Source organism: Mauremys mutica, chromosome 2 (assembly GCF_020497125.1).
Source record: "Mauremys mutica isolate MM-2020 ecotype Southern chromosome 2, ASM2049712v1, whole genome shotgun sequence".
Taxonomy (NCBI): domain Eukaryota; kingdom Metazoa; phylum Chordata; order Testudines; family Geoemydidae; genus Mauremys; species Mauremys mutica.
This window is the reverse complement of record NC_059073.1, coordinates 217,422,415-217,442,318: the sequence shown is the minus strand read 5'-3', so window position 1 is coordinate 217,442,318 and position 19,904 is coordinate 217,422,415. Positions and strand designations below refer to the sequence as shown.

Below are 19,904 nucleotides of genomic sequence, written 5' to 3'. Positions count from 1 at the left end.
CCCTGGGTGGCATTTTAGCACTGCTAGCCATTATTTCACACTTATTTTTCTCAGTAAAGATCGGTTTGAATCTGACATATACTTTGCCACATCCTAACAGGAGCATGAATTCAGGAGAACAGTGTGATTTAGCAGCACAGACACAACAAGTGGACAGTAGATGAAGTTTGGCTCTGCAAATCAGCAGCAGACTCAGCTTCTTCTATGGAACATATTTAGAACAAGGGAAATAAAAACATGATCAACAAAGTCTTAGCTGGGATAATTACTTTGCAACCTTGTTTCACTAAAGTCACCTGATCATCCTAATATAATGCAATTGCCTCCATTACACATCTAGTAGCATTAACTCCATCATCCTTGTTTAAAATGCACACTCACTACCTGAAGAATGGTGGTGAGCACACTCTGAAAGCAGCCATCCTTCCACCCAGATATTTAAATACAAATCTGGTTTAATCTGTTTTCTGATCTAATTTACATCCTATGCTTTAAAACTGTCACTAGCTAAAAACAAAGTCGCCAATGAGTACATCTGGAAGGCCTATTCGAGCAAAGGATTACAGTGGATGATATTAAAACAGGGTTCTTTGGGTGTTAGGAGATTGATTTAAGAGGTTTACAGGAAGCTCAAGCCTTTAGATCTATTTTGAATGACTTCCCTGAAGCAATCCAGTAAGTGAAACATAATCACATAATGGAATTGTTCTTGAAAAAACTACTGGCTCAGGAGGCTTGGAACACAGTAGGTCCAGACTTATGACCTCATTTTTAACAACTTTATTAGTTATCTGGGGAAAACCTAAACAACACACTCATTACACTGGCTGATAAGGGTCTTACGTTTAAGGCGACACTTGCATAGATGGCATTATTTAGTCTAGAGCAGTGTTTCTCAACCCCTGGGTCGTGACCCAAAAGTGGGTCGCAAGAATATATGAAAGGGTTGAGAACAAATTTTAAAAACAGATCATATATTGCATACAATTTTTTTAAATAGATGCTGCTTAAGCTTCACCTTCTGTTAACACTGTGCATGCCAATCAAGTTATTAGCACATTGAGGTGCCACCATTTAGCCAATCGAATGCAAGGTGTGAAGGGTTATGGGAAAGACTGCGCTAGGGGTCTCATGTCCCAGCTCCCCCCAGCTGACTGCCTGGGGAAGGGACACGGTAGGGATTATTGACCTACCTGCCTATTTCTGTCATGTGCATGGTGGCCTCTGCTGGCACCCACCTGCCTCAGAAGCAGCCCGCTGGGATGCTTGGAGGACATGTAGCAACTCTGGGGAGGAAGGTGAGAGAGCAGGTTCATCACCTGGGCTTGGGCTGCAGCAGCCCTGAGAGGGAGGACACACCCAAGTAGCCCCTTTCCAACCCAGGGCAGCTGGTAAGCACTGGGGGGGATAAGAAGGAGGATTATTCCTGCCTCGCAAAGCAGTGGCAGACACTGGAGTCCCAGAGGAGCTGAAGGAAGGGGAGAGTTTCCACAGGGTGCCTTTGCAGCCAGCGCACCTCGCACTCTGCAAGTGGCTGGGCCCTGCGGTGCCCCACATGGGCCCATGCAAACTTTCCCTGGTGCGCTGGTTGCTCAACGTGGGGCCGGGGTTGGCCGTGCACACTGCAGACACACAGCCCTGCCGGTAGCGGCATGGGGCTTGCTTGAGGGCTGAGCACGCCACGTTCAGCCTTTCCCAAGAAGTTGGCAGAGTTGGACAGCTCAGGGCAGCCAGGCGCAGCACCCTGCAGAGTGCCACGGGAAGTAGAGGGCAGAGGTAGAGGCTCCAGGGCTCGCACCACTGTGGGCTGATACCCTGCTCCTGGGAAGGCTGCCTGGAGCACCAAGCGGTGGGTGAGGAAATAAATTGGAGGGAGTCTACTGTGATTGCAGGGTCCAGGACGGGGCTAAGGCTTCATGTGCAAGGCCGTGGGCAGGAAGGGATGGTGGTGCTGCGTAGTGGGTAATAAGTATTTGGGGGGCAAAATACTTGTGTGTTTTCTCCGTACGCTATTTATTGGGTCAGGACTGGCTACCAATGTTTACACCATAGTACTCCTGGGGGAATTCTGCGTCAAAAAAAATAAAAATTCTGCACACAATATTTTAAAAATATTCTGCAAAATTCTGCAAATTTTATTTGTCAAAATAACACTATATAATCATGCCAGTTTCAATTATTTTGGTAATTTATTTCAAAATACCTGTCAGCAAGTATGTTGGTACAATACAGACACACACAAAAATTCCCCCAGGAGCAGAGAGTTAAAGAAACCCCATGACAACCCAGTTCCTTTTTCTCTCCCCGCCCCTGAGCCCAGCCAGGGGGCCAGACACTCACACCCCCTTTCCCCTAGAGCCCAGCCTTGTCCCCCCACCCGCTAAGATACTCACAAACCCTACCTTCCTAGAGTCCAGGGATCCAGAGGTAGAAACTACCTGATGCTGGGTCTCGGGCTTGCATGGAGTTTCCTGCGATCTGCTGCCTAGCTTCCTTCAGGGTGTGCTGTGAACCTTACAGTTCCCTCCCACAACCCTCGGCCTTGTCTGCTATTTGTAAGCTGAGCGATGCTGGGTCCAGCAGCCCCTGGTGACAGCCAACATCTCTGCAGCCTATTTCTGTGGGGTGGAGGCAGGGCCGGCTCCAGGCACCAGACGAGAAAGCACGTGCCTGGGGCGGCACATTGAAAGGGGTGGCATTCCGGCCAATCTTGGGGCGGCTAGCCCAGCCCTGCAGGGACACGGACCCTGGCCCAGGGGGCGGGGCAGGAACTAACGATCCCCACCGCTCAGCGTGCTGCCGGGCTCCCCGGGACGCGCCACTCCCCGTGGCCTGCACCGGCCTCCGCCTCCCACGCCGTTCTGAGCCCAGCCTGGCCGAGCCACCTTTAAAGGAGTGGCTGAGCCACCACCTCCTGCAGCCCCTGGGCACCAGAAAGAGGGAAGGTTCTGCGGTGGCCGGCTGGCAGCGGAGAGGCGGGCCCCACTGATCCCGGCGCCCGCCGTTTGCACTGTGCCGAGCCCCGCTGCAATGCCGGCCCCGCGCGGAGGTCGCAGAACCCAGCCAGTGCTGCCTGTGTCGGCCCCCTCGGAGCCTGCCCGGCCAGGAGAGGCACCCCAAGGCCGGAGGGGGGAGCCCCTCTCGCCCGGCTGCGAGTGGGCTACAGCGCCTGGCTGCCCACGGGCGGAGGGAGTGGGCGGGTGCTGCCCTTCACAAGCTCCCTGCGGCTGCCGGGGTTTTTTGGGGGGTTTTTTTTGCGCTTCGGTAGTCCGGCCGCTTTATTTATTTTATTTTTTTTTGTCTGGGGCGGCAGAAAAGCTAGAGCCGGCCCTGGGTGGAGGGAAGGAAATTCTGTGCGCCCAACATTAATTTTTGTAAAATTCTACATTGTGCAGTGGTGCGGAATTCCCTCAGAAGTAAAATGGGCCCTGGTCCAAAAAAGGTTGAGAACCACTAGTCTAGAGAGAAGTTGGTTAAGTGACCGAATGGGAGAATTCAGACTATATGGGTTATTATAAAACTCAGCGTGATACTCTGTTTGAGGTAGTTGACCAGATGAGGACTAAGGGCACAAGAACAAAGAGTCATAGGTTTAAGTTAAGGGAGAACAAAGGATTTAAGGGGCTAATGGAGTATATTAGTATTATTAGGTGTGTGTGAAAAGTTCTCAAAACCCCAAACTCATCTGAAATCAGGAAGATTTGGATGTCCTTCATGACAAGCTCAAACATCAGCCCAGATCAACAGAGCTTGGAAAACCTGGGCACAGGCTTCCAAACCTCACTTCCCCACTGTACCTTCAGGAGTAAGGGATGGTGCCATCCCCATCCTGTCCTTGATAGGGCCCAGTGGTAACATCAACCAGTCTTCATATGGCAACTCTCCCTGTAGCAGGATCTTTGGGTGGTGGATGGGTAAGTGCTATTCCCCCATCACTAATCCAAAGTGTTTTCATGGGCTGTTAGGAATAGCCTGGCCCTGCAAAATGGCCACAGGATGAGGGAAACTGACTGCCTCTCGGTCCTAATGTACCAAATAATTTGAAAGTTGTCCCACAGGACAGGACAAAGGCTAGGAGATCCAAGGGAACTGTGCCCCAACTGTCTTGCTTTCACAGTCTGGGACAGGCAGAGAAGTATGCCCATGTGGTTGGGAAACTCAGGGAAGCTGAGCCGAAAAGACTCATGCTAGATCAGTGGCCAAGGTCTAAGAGATATATATTCACTAACAGTAACTACAAATATGGTATTTAATAACCAAATATGATGTTCATCCTTCTGAACCAAGGAAGAACATGAGTTAGCATGTGTGAACCTTGCCCCTCCATGACAAGACCAGGGGGAAGGTTATGAAAGAACCATAACCCTCCAAATCTAGCCATTTTCTATCTAGCTGCTTCCTAAACTGATGGTAAATTCTGCCACAGAATGGAAATTTAGTCAGCACTTAGCAGTAGCATACAATTTTATGGCGCTTGGGAGAGGCATTACTGGAAGAAGGGGAGCAATCAGCAGCCCCAGCTACAGAAAGTGCTGCCCATAATAATAATAAATTCAGGACAAAAGAAACAGAGGACTGTTCAGAAGATGCTCACAGACCATGGTGATGAGTGCAGTATAAAAACCATAGGTAGATTAGAGAGACAGAAACTCCTTTTTACTATAAACACATTCAGAATGTGCAGGCGTATTGGCTTTTCTTTAAAATTCAGCTTAGGAGCTACAGCTCGGCATCACATGTAATATATTCTTGGTGGAGTAAGAGTGGCACCCAGTGGCCACAGGGCTTCATCAGCAGCCATTGTCTTTGTGTTCCTTTTGCCTGTGCCATATAGTAGAAGTGACAATCTGAGTGGCACTTCTTACTGCAGCAGTACTGATATAACCTGCATGGCTAGATCAATAACTGCTGGCCACAGTTATTAGTGTAACCTACACCTTCTTCTGACCCCCTCATCATGCTGATTATCCCCAATTTAGACTTCTATTTAGTATCAACTTGGAATTTGGCCAAGAATGCAACTTAGTCATGGGGCATGTCCATTGTACAGTATTTACTATCCACACACTTACAGGGGAATTCCTGTTTCACCCTATTAAAAATATTATTTTAATCCTTTCTTCCACAAGGTTAAATGTATTTCATCAATGTTTGCCATTATGCCAGGGATAATACGGACTTAATCTGTTTCCAAAGGCAGATCTCCATAAATGATCAAAGCCACAATTGTCTTGGAAGAAAAATATATTATTCTCCTTCTGTATGTTTAGGAGACCACCTCTCCTCCAGCAGGAAATTAATTCTGTATCTCTCTGAACCTTGTGTGCTGTTTCCCGTGCATAATAAAATATTTGCTGAGGCAGAATTTCAGCTAGCAGTACTCCTCAGATCACTGGCTCTCAGGAAGGAGGAATTTTTGGTGTGGAAGGTCTCTGTGTTATAGAAAGAGAGAAAATAATAGCTGGTGATGCATGAAAACGCACCCAGTCCAGCTAGCAGCGTCTTCCCATTATCAGTGCAGAATACATATAACATATGATACAATATAATAAATAACTGTAATATAATAAACAACAACCAAGTGAGATCCTGCAGCACAGTCATTGGGTTAAAGACCTTGAAGGGTCATGAGGTCAAGAATGAGCAAGTCATTGCTGTGTACCAACTTACCACCACAAACATGCTACCTGGGTTTAAAGTAGACTTGCCCATTGGCATCCACTAAAATGAACAGACAGCTAAGAAAGATGGATTCTATTTTGTGTGAGCATCTGTGATTCATCGAGCCGTGGGGATCTACAGGAACAGCTCATGCATGAAAGAGAAAGCAAAATAAGGTTTCTTTGCCTTTTCCACTTGAAGTCTCCTGTGGCTTAGGACCTTGAGCCCTTCCATCTAGCAGAGGGAATCACAGAATTCCCCCTGTAAAGCACTCAACACCTCCTATGAAGAGCTGAGTGCTTGTAGATAGAGCCCTGTAAATCTGCGGATATCCGTGGACCCTGTTTGCGTATCGGATGCAAATATAAATTTTGTATCCACACAGGGATCTACTTGTAGTGCTTGGCAGTACCAGGCCCCTTATGAAGAGTGGAGAACCATGCATTCAGTGAGCTAGTTGTCTGGCAGGCATTTGTAGCTCTGTGTGTGTGTGTTTGTGTTAGTGTTAGTGACTAAATGGGAATGTTTGCGATGGATTGGCATGAGCTTGGTCTCCCACAGTACCCCTTTGGGGTGAGTCAGGACCCTGCACTCAGGGCTGGCCTTACCATGAGGCAAACTAAGGTGGCCACCTCAGGTGCCAGACTGTGTGTGAGGGGAGAGGGGGCCCACTAGGACCCAGAGTGTAGAAAATTGTGTCTGCTGCTGGTGTATATGTAGTTTCTCTGCTCTAGATGCACAGAGATGGTGGAGTGCTGTGCTGGAGGAAGGAGGGCACAAGAGACATAGCCCTACCCTGACATCTGGTGGTAAATTATGGGGAGTACAGAAAGAAGTTTCAAGTATTCACATTGGCATTTTAGTTATTTGCACTGGCACTCCTACCCCACTTAGCATAGCTCACAGCAGCCTGGGATGGTTATTTTCACAGCTGTGGGATCCCCAATTTCTTTGTTATTGGGGCAGGAGGAATAAAATGTTGTCACCCTGATTAAGTAAATGAGGAACTACACAATTGTCTTATGATAAAGGGTTTCAGTATCAACTAAAAAGCACTTGCTAGACAAGGGACATGGGTTCCAAAACCCATTGAAAGGAGAGAGGCTGGGACAGATATCTGTACTTGGTGGTATAGGCTCCTTGTGTGAGCCAGAAGCACCAGTTCCACTTATGCCTCTCTCCACTGTGGAATGTCAGAGTTAATTTTTTGATTCCCTTAAGAATCTAGATACAGGTTGTTGAGCTGAACTCACTTTGGGCTGGTGGTGCACTGGCACTGGGGCTCCCCTGCTGTGAGCTGGAATCACTGAGAGCTGAAATCACTGAAGAGCTGGACTTGCTGAGCTGAGCGCACTGAGTACTGTGCTAACGAGTGGGGGAGCCTGAAGAAATACTGTGGAGCTAAGCAGCTGGCAGAGTGGAGTGGAGCAGTTTGTGAAGCCACAGGGTGAGTGGAGCCAAGCAGCTCGCGAGGATGGCTGGAGCAGATCACAGGACAGCTGGTGGACCAGAGCAGCTGGCAGAGCGGAGCAGCCCACAGAGCAAGCGGAGCTGAGCAGTTTGTGGGGACGGCTGGTGGAAGCAGAACCCCACGAAGAGGCAGGGCAGTTGGCCCCGAATCACGTAAGGTGCCCCTTTCTACCCAGGCTGGGGAGGGGGACCTCTGCAGATAGACTCTCGAACTCTGGGGCTGCATTGACCCGGGACAGAGACTTTTGGATTGTGGGACTTTGGGGACTGTGGGTGATTTGGGGGTTGCTGGACTCAAGGGCCCGGAGAGAAGGACACGGCCCAATTTGCTGGGGTGGATCTTTGCTCACGGTTTGATCTATGAACTCTAGTTGAGGTATTTTCCCAATTTAATGCTTGTTGTTTATCTCATGTAATTAAACCTTTTCTGCTACACCAAGACTCTGTGGTTGCGAGATGGGAAATATTGCCTCCTTGAGGCGCTCAGGGGTGTGTGTAAGATTTTCCCAGGTCACTGGGTGGGGGCTCGAGCTGGTTTTGCATTACGTTGTTGGGAAGGGACCCCTATGTATTGAACCCGGCCCTTGCTGCTATCGTTTCGGCCTGGCATAGGGGTTACAGACATAACACGCAGGCAGGAGAAAAGGTGAGATGGAATAACAGAAAGGAGCAGGAGCTCCTGGGAAAGAGAGGAGGAGGAGCCTCTTATCAGTCTTATGTACCTCTAGCACTCCCAGGAGTCTGGACTGATTAACACCACCTTCTCAGGGAGCTTCCTGTTTCCTGCTGCTTCCCTGAACCCACTTGAGGAGAACAGGCAGTCAACTGAAGTAGTAGGAGCCAATTAGGCCCTTAACACACTGATATCGTCCCTCACTCAGGCCCTGCTACCAGCCTGCTTATTTGTCCCCTTCAATTGAGTATTGAGAGCCACTATAGCTAGCACAGAACAGCAGTCATGAGTGAAAGAAGAAAATGCCCCTCTGGGGCAGCATTCAGAAAAAGAAAAAAAAAGCAAAGGAAGCTTTTCTATCTAAGCAGGGAGGAGCTGTCCTGAGATACATAGACACAAATGTTCACTGTGAGCCTTCCAGCCCCAGTGAGGATGTGAGTGGTGAGGAGATGCCTGATCTTCCAGTTAGTCAGAGTGCAGGTGACCTGGCAACTACTGCAACATCCATATCTCCATCTCAAATGGATGTAACCATGCACAGAGAAACAAGAACAGAGGAGTGCAGACACGGATCCGAGAGTTAAACCCTCAAGCTTTTTTTGTCCCCTGCAGTTCTCATTCATTGAGCATGGTGGTCAGTGACACAGCATCAGCTTCTAGTGAGGCTCAGGGCCGGCACAACCCATTAGGCGACCTAGGCGGTTACCTAGGGCACTAACATTTGGGGGCGGCGACCGCAGCGGCCGGATCTTCGGCTGCCCCAGTCGTTGGCGGTATTTCAGGGGCAGACCCTTCTGCCGCCTTTGTCAGGGGCGCCATTTTGGGGGCAGGACCTTCTGCCGCCTAGGGCACCAAAAAAGCTGGCGGTGTTCCTGGTGAGGCTGCTGCATTTTTTAATGTAATTCAAAGCATCTATGTTTTCTCTGCATCACCATCGATGGCAAATTTTGAAGCAACATCTGGGAACATCCTCTCTGACACTGAAACCACTGAGTGCCACACAATGGGAAAGTCGAGTGGCAGCGATAAAGCCTATCAAACATCAAATTGGAAAGATAGATGATGCTATAGTTGCCATTATGGAGGATAATGCTATGACAGGAACTGTTCGTGGGAGAACGGTGGCAGAGGGAAATGGAATCACCAGAAACATACATAACTTCAAATTTCTGTGTGGCTTAAGTGTGGTGGCATGGCATACTGTTTGAAATAAATGTTATAAGCAAGAGACTCCAAGGTGTTGATCTTGATATATCTGGAGCAATGGAGCAACTAGACAAAGCAAAGTCATATGAGGGATTTCAAAACATTCTGAAGAGTGCACAGAAATTGGCAGAGGAACTTCACACTGAAGCTATTTTCCCACCCATTCAAGAATACAAGAGTCACTGAAGAAGACGACATTTTGATTACGAGGCACGGGATAATCCCATAAGAGACCCCAAACAACAATTCAAAGTTGAATTCTTTAACCAGGTGCTAGATTGTGCAATACAGTCAGTTGAAGAACATTTCATGCAGCTCAAGGAACACAGCAGTATATTTGGGATGTTGTATGATATTCCAAAACTCCACACTATACCTGAAGAAGACCTACACCAGCAATGCAGGGCACTAGAGATAGTGTTGACACATGATGACATGCACAATATTGATGCGAGTGATTTAGCTGATAAACTGAAAGCCCTTTCAAGATACATTTCAGCAGGATCAACTCCAAAGGCTGTTCTGGAATATATGTGCACAAATAAGATGACCACCCTCTTTCCAAATGCTTTTGTTGCTCTGCGCATACTTCTAACACTTCCTGTAACAGTTGCCAGTGGAGAACGCAGCTTCTCCAAGCTGAAGTTAATAAACACATCTATTCTCCACAATGACACAGGAGAGGCTGGTTGGCCTTGCAATCATCTCAACAGAGCATGAGCTGGCCCAGACTGTGGCCCTTCAGGAAGCAGTTCAAATCTCTGCAACCAAGAAGGCACGGAAAGCGCCACTTTGATTATTCAAACAGATAAAAATGCCAGTGTTTACCTTGCAGACAAGAAAAGTTACATTTGCTGTTCAGGTATTTGAAAATTAGGTGTTACTTAAAATTTTTGAACAAGGCATTTTAAGTTGTTAGTTTTCCTTTACTGGGGTAGGTAGCAGAGCAGTACCATGAGAGGAGTAGACCAGGAAGAAGGCAGAATTGAGACCTTTCAAAGTTTTGGCCCAAGCGAGGGGTCGTGGAGGCGTCATTTGAGCTCCTTGCCTCAGGTGCCAAAATCAGACGCACCTGCAGCAGCAATGCATAAGTGAGTTCGCTGCATCAGCCCGGCGTTGGGCTCAGGGCTTTGGCCTTGGCAGCTTCTGCTCCAGTCACGTCTCTGGGTGTCCAGACTCAGAGCTTCTGGCCCCCTGTGGCTGCAGCCAGTGCTGGGGCACTGGGCTCAGGACTTTCATGCCCCTCCCAACTCCTGCCGGCGCTCTGGGTGCCTGGGCTCGGGGCTTCTGCCCGGCCTCTGCAGTGAGAGCTCAGGGCTTCCCTTGCAGTTCCTTCTGCGGCTCAAGGGTCCACTTCTCTGGGTGCCCCAAAAATGGTAGGAGCCGAGGTGCTCCCAAGTAGTAGGTAGGAGCTGAAGGGCTGCCAACAGCAGACAGGGAGCAGGGGTGGGGTCCCAGGGTGGTGGTTGGGGGGGTCTCTGGGGGACAGTGAAGGGACAAGGAGCAGGATGGGGCGGGAATTCTGAGGGGGGCAGTTGGGGGGGGGCAGGAAGTGGGTGGGGGTCAGATAGGGGGCAGGGCCAGGCTGTTCGAGAGGCACAGCCTTCCCTACCCTAAAGCTCATTCAGCAGTTTGAGGCTTGCAGAAGAGCCAAGCTGTTAGCTTTTCCATTAGGGCTACCATCCCTTTCACTTTTCTCATGCCAAGTTATAGTCTATATTTAATTTCAGTGCCATAGGGAGATTCATGTCAGGGTAGCTTCATTTAAAATTAGCCACTGGGGGGAGGGATCACATGAGAAGAGCAATATTCTTCCCAACCCTACCAAGGGAGACCCCCCTCCCCTGCATTCCCTGAGGCTCCAGAAGGGTTAATTCAGTGGTTCTCAAACTTTTGTCCTGGTGACCCTTTCACATAGCAAACCTCTAAGTGCGACCCCCCCATTACAAATTGAAAACACTTTTTTATATTTTTAACACTATTATAAATGCTGGAGGCAAAGTGGGGTTTGAGGTGAAGGCTGACAGCTCACGACCCCCAGTAATAACCTCGTGACCTCCTGAGGGGTCCTGACCTCCAGTTTGAGAACCCCTGGATTAATTTAATTTTAGCACCCTGTGTCCATTCACATGCATGTGCTATTTTGAGCATTTTAGTTTTGACAACATAGGCTCATCCCAGATTCTGGAACAAGCTCAAATGCTCAGTTCGTGGAGTATGTACATAAACTATACTAAAGGCAAACCCACAGTAACTGTCTCCAGTTTGTGAGGGACCACATGGAGCCAGTCTCTAGGAAACAGGTAAATGCATGGAGATTAAGTTCATTAATGGCTATTAGCCAGGATGGGTAAGGAATGGTGTCCCTGGCCTCTTTTTCTCAGAGAGTGGAGATGTATGGCAGGAGTGAGATCACTTGATCATTACCTGATAGGTTCACTCCCTCTGGGGCACTTGGCATTGGCCATTGTCAGTAGACAGGATACTGGGCTGGATGGCCTTTGGTTTGACCCAATATGGCTGTTCTTATATTCTAACCTAAATGAACCCAAAGTTATGGAGACAGATATGAGTCAAGGAGCCAGCAGAGTATCAGAAACCTGGAAAAATCTCTGACTGGATGGGCTCAGGCGTTTGGTCACACGCTGAGGTGGTTCAAAAGTTTTGGATTTTTTTAAAGCAGAATTTTTTTATTGTTTCTTTAAACAATCAAACACAGCAAGCAGCAAATATTTGGCCACACACTTCTGAAACCTCAAACCATATTCAGGTTTTGACAGACTAATTTCAGCTTTTCAATTAAAAAAACAATAAATTTTGAAGGAAAGCAGACATTGTCCGTGATTTTTTTCTGCTTTTTAAAAACCCCTAGTTTTCGATCCAGAAAAAATTTTGATGGAAAATATTTGTCCAACCCTTTTAATGAGCTTTAGTGCCTTTTAGCACTAGCTGATGCTGAGAACCAGTGATACCTTGTAAAGAAGTTTTCTCAAAACTGGGTTTGTGCCGAAATGCGGAAGGTTTATTTTTCCCAGGGGCACCCGTGGTGGGGAGCAAGTGGGGCAATTTGCCGTTGGCCCCGCAAGGACCCTCAGGAGAATATAGTATTGCAATTTTTTTTTTAATCGAGGGGGGCACCAAAAATTTTTTGCCCCAGGCCCTCTGAATTCTCTGGGCGGCCCTGCCTAATCCTGGCAGATATTGATTAAAATCTTGCCATGCTCCTCTAAGTGTATTTGTAATTGGACATGCTTCTTGCTAGGGGGGATTTTCAGACATGAACTGCATAAAACACAGGGAAAAACAGAGAGAAGCATCAACATGTCTAAGAACTTGCACAATATTTGAAGACCATATATTGGTGTCTGTCTACCTCCTGCTGCCGGGAGACGCAGCTGGTATTTTAACGACACACTCACTCCACTTGTGCCTGGCCTGAGCTTCAGGAGAGCTAGCTCAGTGGTTTGAGCATTGGCCTACTAAACCTAGTATTGTGAGTTCAATCTTTGAGGAGGCTATCTAGGGAATGGAGGTAAAATTCTGTCTGGGGATGGGTCCTGCTTTGAGCAGGGGGTTGGACTAGATACCTCCTGAGTTCCCTTCCAACCTTGCTATTCTATGAATTCTGTCCTCTTGTGTTGGCAGAACAAATAAACCCCACCTCCAATTACCCCTTACACAATCCATTTGAGTTCAAGTAAGAGAGATCTGTCTTGCAACAAGTTTTAACATTACGGGGCAAAGACTAAGGTGAGTGGTCTATTTTTCTTTCAGTTCTAATACCTGAGGAAAGCTTCAAAATCCATTCTGTCGACCAAGAGAAAAGATTGCTTTTCTGTTCTCAAAGTGCTGATGCATTTGACCCCAAAATGTCGTCTTCATTTTCTCTCACAAAATAACTTGCAGTGAAATGGGACCAACTGCCTAAACTATCCTGAACGCTGCATGTCAGAGTTTGGGAATATCAGAATAGATCATCACCTGGCGTCAGTTGTCACAGATCCATCAGCATCAGCAGAGCTACGGTGATTTATACCAACCGAGTGTCTGGTCCATTCTGCTGTACTGAGTTAAAAGGTGTCATACGCTTTGCAAATCAAGATGAAAATAGTCTGTTTAAAATTATCTCTTGGTTTCACAGAATCTTATTTAAGGGAGGGTTTTTTCTTTTTTTTCTAAAAATGTGTTTCATTTATTTGAATAGCAAACATTTCAGCCAATTATTTCATTACACTCTGACGGGGTGAAATTCAGCCCTGTGCAGACAGCCAGGGCAAGGTCTGTGCATCACATCAGGTTTAAGTGGCACTTCACTGCACAGGTGCTGGGAGATTTCGGTGGCACAGTTTTCCTCCTGGATTGGAACAGCCGGCTGGAATCCTGTGAGGTACAGAGCAGAGAGAGGTTAGGGCCACAACGTTCACCTCAGAGGCTGAGCTTCTACAGACTTTTGGGATGTTCCCATCTGAGGAGGAGGATTTTGGCCAGCCCCAGTTCAGAGCTTTCAGTCACCTCAACCAGTGATTCTCTGGCACAGTTGATCTAAAGTAGCTGAACTTTTCAGGCCTTGCCCCCATCTCCGACCCCCCTCCCACCTCGCATTGCCCTCTAACAGCCCTCTCCCTTCTCTCGATCCCTGCCAAGCCCAAATACAGAGCCTAGCCCACGCTCCTCCTCTCTTAGACCCTCTCCTCACACGACCCTCCTCTACCTTTGAGAGGCTGATCCCTGTGCCCTTTACCCAGCTCCTGGAGAAATCATGGCTCCTCATGACAACCGGGAAGTGGCTGGTTCCATCCTCTGTGTGGGGTGCGTGGTTTTCCGTCTAAGCATCACTGAGAGCCAGCGCGTCTCGATTTCACAGGATGAGTGAAGTCTAGGAAGCGCTGCACTTCTTGAGGACTTCCAACTTCGCCCCATTTATGAATGGCTTCCACCTTATTTGCATCAATGGTAACATCTTCTGGGGAGAGGATGTACCCCCAAAACTCTGTGGAGAGTTGGCTGGAGGTTCCGCTTTTCCAATTCTGTGCTGAGACCATGCTGCCGAAACCTCTCCAGGTTCGGATGTGCTGCGTGTGCTGCTCTGGGTTCTCCAAAAAGAGACGTATGTCACCCAAATAGATGACACTGTCCCCAAATACATCACTGATGAAGCGTTGCAAGGTCAGGGGACCGTTAGTTAGCTCAAATAGCATATCAGACCATTAAAATGTCCGTCGTGTGTTTTGAAATCTGTCTTCCATTTGTCCCTTGCCCAAACGAGCGTTAGATTGGAAATCCTTGCAGATGAAGTTTGATGAAACCCTTTGCAGATTTCCTGTGAGCCAACAATTGTGGGATTCACAGCAGTGGGTAATGGTTTCAAATGATCACTTTGTTCAGGAGCTGATTGTCTAAAGAGAGGCATAGCAGAGTCCCACATTTCTTCTTCCCAAAAAGGGCCTGCTCTTAGGACTGGTTTTCATGACTTCTACGCAGGGAGATCCACTAATTCTGGTCCCAACAATGCGTAAATACAGGGAAAAGCAACTTTCAGCCAAGGTGGTAGGTCAACAGGGCAGTCATAGTCCCGGTCCAGAGGTAACGAGTCCACATTTCTTTCGAAGGTATCCATGTAATCTTGGTATTTATCAGGAATGCCACCATCAATCAAACCCTAACCCCTCCCCTTGACCTTCCCAAGCCCTACCCGTTGACCCCCGAGTCCCACCCACCTGTCACCGGAAGTCCCGTCCCATGGGGGGTTTTAACTCTGGGGTCAAGGTGGCCACATGACTGGAAGTAAGGTGTGTCATGTGACCCCTCTAAGAACTCCTCCCACCACTCTCTACCAATCAGGATGGGTTTCATCCCAGAGGGACCACCCTGAGAGGAGATTTGACCAATCAGGGTGAGTTACGAGGTGGGGTGACCCGTCCAGAAGTGGGTCATGTGACCCCTCTAAGAACTCCTCCAACTGCCATCTACCAATTAGGATGGGTTTGACCCGATAGGACTGCCCTAAGAGGAGATTTTGACCAATCAGGGAGAATTCTGGGGCAGGGTGACCCGTCCAGAAGTGGGCCGTATGACCCCACTAAGAACTACTCCCAAGGCCCTCTGCCAATCAGGGTGCAGTACCATTACCCCATAAATCCCAGCACCGGACAGACAAGGCCATCTCTTACCAAGGACACATGGTTTAGAAATTGTGGAAAGGCTGCTGAGAGGAAACATGGACTCCTTCACCACCCCCGTGAGAACTTCAGACTCTGTCTTAGCCCCAAGGGTCTTTGACCATCCACGGAGAAAGCGCTACATCAGCGACAGTGCCGAGGAGGAGGAGGGAGCAACCGAGGGGAGCCCTTCAGCCCAGCCATTGATGGATAAACCGGAACCCGAACCCAAAACCCAACTGCTTGTGAGACACCCCAATGAGCATGGTGGCCTCTCTTTGTCCACCCCCTTAGAGGTGGAATGTGATTGAGGCTGGGGGGAGTCACCAGTGGACAAGGTGAACGGAAAAGACATCACACAGGTAAATGAATGATTAAGAAGCAATCGCTTCTTAACTGCTAAGGAACCGGGGGTTGTGTAAAAACAAACAGTGGGGTGCTTACACTGTTTCTGTTCTGAAAATCTCTCAACAGCTCGACAATGCCTTTCTAGACGGCCTGGAAGCCCTGGACAGCGTTGCATCAAGCAGGGAAGATGAACCGGGCCCACCTTGGTTTTGCTCAATGCTGATACAAATTGTTGAAGAGGACTCTGAGGATGATGGCCATGAGGTGTTTCGGAGGCGGCTTGGCATAGAACTAACTGGGCCAGTGCCACATCGTGAGCGTAAAAAAGTCATGCGGACTATTGTACGCATTGCTGTTTATGCTGCCCTTAAGAAATGCCTTAGGGAAAAGCTTTGTGAAGATTGCGAGGGCCGTGTCATAGATGCGCCAGGCCAACAGCCCCACGACTGGGTGACTTGGACTTCAGTGGATATAAACCACAAGCTCTGGGGCCTATGTGCTGAGCTGGGTTTGGAAAGCTGATTAAACACCATGATTGCCAGAGGTTCTGCTGTGCAATGTCTGTGTCTAAGCCAAGAACATTTAGCGCAAGGGGGGACCTTGTTCAATGCTGTGCAGCTGAGTGGAGCCCCTGACTGTGTTTTAAAGAAAATAACCTGCTTACAGCTGGAGTGGAAAAATTGGAGGCACCTTCTGGTTCATTTTCTTTAAAACACAGTCAGGGTCTCCACTCACTTGCGCAGCATTTCTCCAGTTATGGCAATCATGTGAACAAGGATGTGTGTATCACGAATTGTGGGTTTTTTGCTATAAAACCTGTTGAAAAAGCTCTATTCAGGGGTAAGCCAGTTCGCTGGCCCCCGCCCCCCGCATGCTCGTAATAAAGGGGCCTTGTGTGATTCTGATCCAAACACAACGCGGGGTCGTTTATCCACGACACGGCGTGATATTGGCCGTCTAGTCTGCACAAAAAGTTACAGATTCCTGCTTAAGGAAAAGACTATTTGTAAGGAATCTAAAAGGATTCAGCTAGAGAATGGTGAGGGGACAAACATGCGATAGAAAACTTGGTAGCTGTAAATTTAAAAATAAACCCTATTGAAAAGGGCTTTGTGACTATCTGTGTTTCTGTTCGAAGGTCTTTGGCCCTTAAATGAGCTAAAAGTGTTAATGAAGCATCTTGGCTTGGTTTCAAGGAGCTATATGTCTTTTAAATAAAAAATCAATTGTTTGTGAGAACCTAGCACTTGTGGGTTTTGTGTGTAAAAGTGACCCATTTACAGCAAAAAGCTGAAATGTATGTTGTGGGTGGGGGGAAAATCCTAAGAAATGTGCTTACAGTAAAACAAACAGGCTGTTCAGACCTGTGTTTGAGTACAATACAGTTGACTTATCCTGTTGAACTGAGTGGGTTTAAACCCCCCGCTCACTGAACAGCTAGGGTGACTGCGATTACTTACCCTTGTTGCCATAGGGTTAAATTTGATGGGAGTGGGTGGGGGTGGATGGTGAGTTCTGATTAATATGAAATGAAATAAAACCTCAGGAATTCACAGATGCCATTGGACAGTTTCAATATAACTGCTGGAGTTGGCAGAACTCAATTAGATAGTTTCAATATGACCCCAGGAGTTGGTGGAACACTATTGGACAGATTAAATATGGCCCTGGAGTTGGTCGAATGCTCTGGGTCATTCTTCCTAGAAAACACCCCCACCCCAAACTTTAAGCATGAAAGAAACGTGTTTAAAAAAAACAACCCAAGCCCCAAGACATTAATTGATCTCTGCAAAGGGCCCCCCGCTTGGAAATGGATACTGTTCAATACTCTAAGAAGGCCCCACAGAAACATTTATTTTAACTTACAGAAAAAAGGAAAAAAGAAAAAAAAAAGCCCTGTTGTGCAGACAGCTTGGTTCCCCCACCCCAGATCACCACAGGGGGTGCTATGGGACGGGTGCCTAAAGTCCTTAAGGATCTATTAGTTCAGAGCTGTGGGGATTAAATTAACCTGCTAGCTACTATGCTGAAGTCTGTTTGAACTATGGGCTAAGATGGTATAAAAACCTCAGGTCTGTTGGAGACTGTCCTTTTCAACAGAAACTTTCTTGAAAGGCTGCTGGACGGCAGACAGAGGTAGGGCTTGCTGGCTTGAACTCTGAAACTATACATTGTATAATGCCACTCTTTGCCCAGGCTGTCTTAGGAAAATAATGGTGCCTATCTTCATTGCAGCGTGATCTGCTTAGCATGGGACCAGTAACTTTAAGCTGCAGTTCACCACCAGGCCAAGGTAAAAACCATTTTAACTATAGTTGTGCTTAATACTGTTTTAAAAAACTTTAAGTATTGCACAGTTTGTATAGGGATTTAGTGGTAATAGTAACTAACATTTTTGCTTGTTCTTTAACCTGAAGGCCCAAACACACATTGGGGGAACAGAACAAGCATGTGCCTGCAACACATGATCCCTTAGTGAAAGGGAACTTTTTTGCAACTGACTTTTAAATGCATGGGGAGGTGGGGGTTATTGAAAAGTATATGGAGGCAAACTTGGTTTAGTGTGTTTCTAAAGCTGCTGATTTGTGTGTGAGAGAGGTCTGGGCAAGGCAGAGGTGTAGGGTTTTAAAAGTACTTGGTTTGTTTCAAACCAACAGGGTTTTTTCCTGTGCAAAATGTGGTTTAAAATGGATTTTAAAAGCAGTTTGGTTTTTATTCTGCAAAATGAGATGTATTTTAAAAAAATGTTTTTGAGGTTTTTGTTGTTTGTTTGTTGTTTGTTTGGTTTATGTTTTAAGTGGTAGAAATAAACTCAAAACCTGTGTTTCTCGTACAGCCTGAACTGGATGATTTGTTTTAAAGCTGTGACTTTTTAAACAGAAAAACACCCTAATGAATATTTAGTTTTTAAGTTTACAAGACGGTTTCATGTGTTTTATAATAATGCTGTTTGCTCCACAGTACGGTGAAAACATGAGAGATCCTTAGAGCAGAGGGAAAACAAGCTCAGAAGAAAAGGGAACGAGACAGCTGAAAGGGAAAATTCACCAGCATCAGTGACTGATGGATGGAAGAAGCCCAGTAAATATATTTTGCTTATTGGTTGGGTTGTTCTGTGAGGTTTTGTATTTGAAGTGAATACATAGGTGTGGATGAGAAAGATGGTAAAGTTCAGTTTTGTAAAATGGTTCCCCCCACCCCCCATAGGCATGGGCAACTTTTCTGACAATGCTTAGTCCGTGCTACAAGGACACCTCCTCCAGAACCGCCAAAGAACCAGGAATCTGCTTTGAGACTTTTAACAACGCAAAACAGCACAAGAGTGCAGATGAAGCATCCGGGCAGTCCAAACCTCATATCCGTCAAACCCAAGGGCAAAACAAGACTCTGGTAAACAACAACCACAACTCCAGTTCCTCAGCGGCCACTGCCACACCAAACCCTGAGAAAACACCCACATTCACAAACCCGGATCATGCACTCGAGGGGCTCTGAATGTGCGCAGAACCACACACATTCACAAACCCGGAGAATGCGCTCTAGGGGTTGTGAATAAAACACCAAAGACTGACAAACCATTCTCCCAAAACCATAAGCTCGTCACCGCTCCCCTATATTCTAGTATTGGGGAACAGTTTGATGGTTCATTCAGAAAACTGATGGACGCTGTGTCCGCGGAGGGCGGGGGGACTAAAAGAACAGCATTCTAAAGAGAGTTGGGAAAAATCTGACGCTTCGCTCAGAACACTGGTGACCTCTGTATCCTCAGGGGGCCTAACGACTGACCACAACTCACTTACTGGATGCTGAAACGAGTCTGTTCTTCAAAGAACCGACTGAGCCGAATACTAAAAGGCTAAACCTTACAGCGCCGAGCTTCAAAGGTGCCTAATGTACGTGAAGCCGAGCGATGCGGAGAAAGTGAAAATCAGTCTGTTTCTACCAGAACAGAGACTGAATGTAACTGAAACCCCCCAGAAACACCAAAGACCTCACACTCTGTTGCTCAGCAGGTGCTGGATAACGTGAAGAAGCGTTCTAAGAAAAATGCATTCGTATTGCTAAAGAAGCTGGGCCAGGCTACAAATCTCTCTTCATGGAATGATAAAGGGGCTTTTGTGTTCAAAGGCTCTGTGGTTAATGGTTCTAACATGCTCGACTTAGTCAGGGCCGTGACCTAGACGCGCTCTGTTCCTAGCAGACATGGACCTTAAAGATGGGATGTGTCTATGAATGTCATGGCGGAACGCAATGTACCACCTTCCATCATGGGCACTGCGGCCAAGAGAGCTCTATGGAACGTCTCACAACCTTGACCGTCACTTAATCCAGAGGTGAAAGTAAGCCGGTACGGGCCAGTACGGAGTACCAGCCAGAGCCAGTACACC

General features: G+C 47.4%; 1 protein-coding gene and 1 long non-coding RNA gene across 2 annotated transcripts in view; both read right to left on the bottom strand.

The window, feature by feature from the left end:
- ENTPD3 (ectonucleoside triphosphate diphosphohydrolase 3) overlaps positions 1-2,421 on the bottom strand; it is a 77,142-nt gene extending 74,721 nt beyond the window's left edge. Inside the window, exons 1-2 of the mRNA XM_045003087.1 lie at positions 2,403-2,421; positions 1,239-1,286 (exon numbers count right to left, since the gene is read on the bottom strand). The gene's annotated coding sequence lies outside the window, so the exon portion shown is untranslated. The remainder of the gene's footprint in view (positions 1-1,238; positions 1,287-2,402) is intronic.
- Positions 2,422-5,308: 2,887 nt separating this feature from the next.
- Positions 5,309-13,930, bottom strand: LOC123365047. Its single transcript, XR_006577406.1, has 3 exons — positions 13,752-13,930; positions 13,243-13,390; positions 5,309-5,432 (listed from the first exon to the last, which is right to left on the bottom strand). It is a non-coding gene; the product is annotated as an uncharacterized LOC123365047 (long non-coding RNA).
- Positions 13,931-19,904: the final 5,974 nt, after the last annotated feature.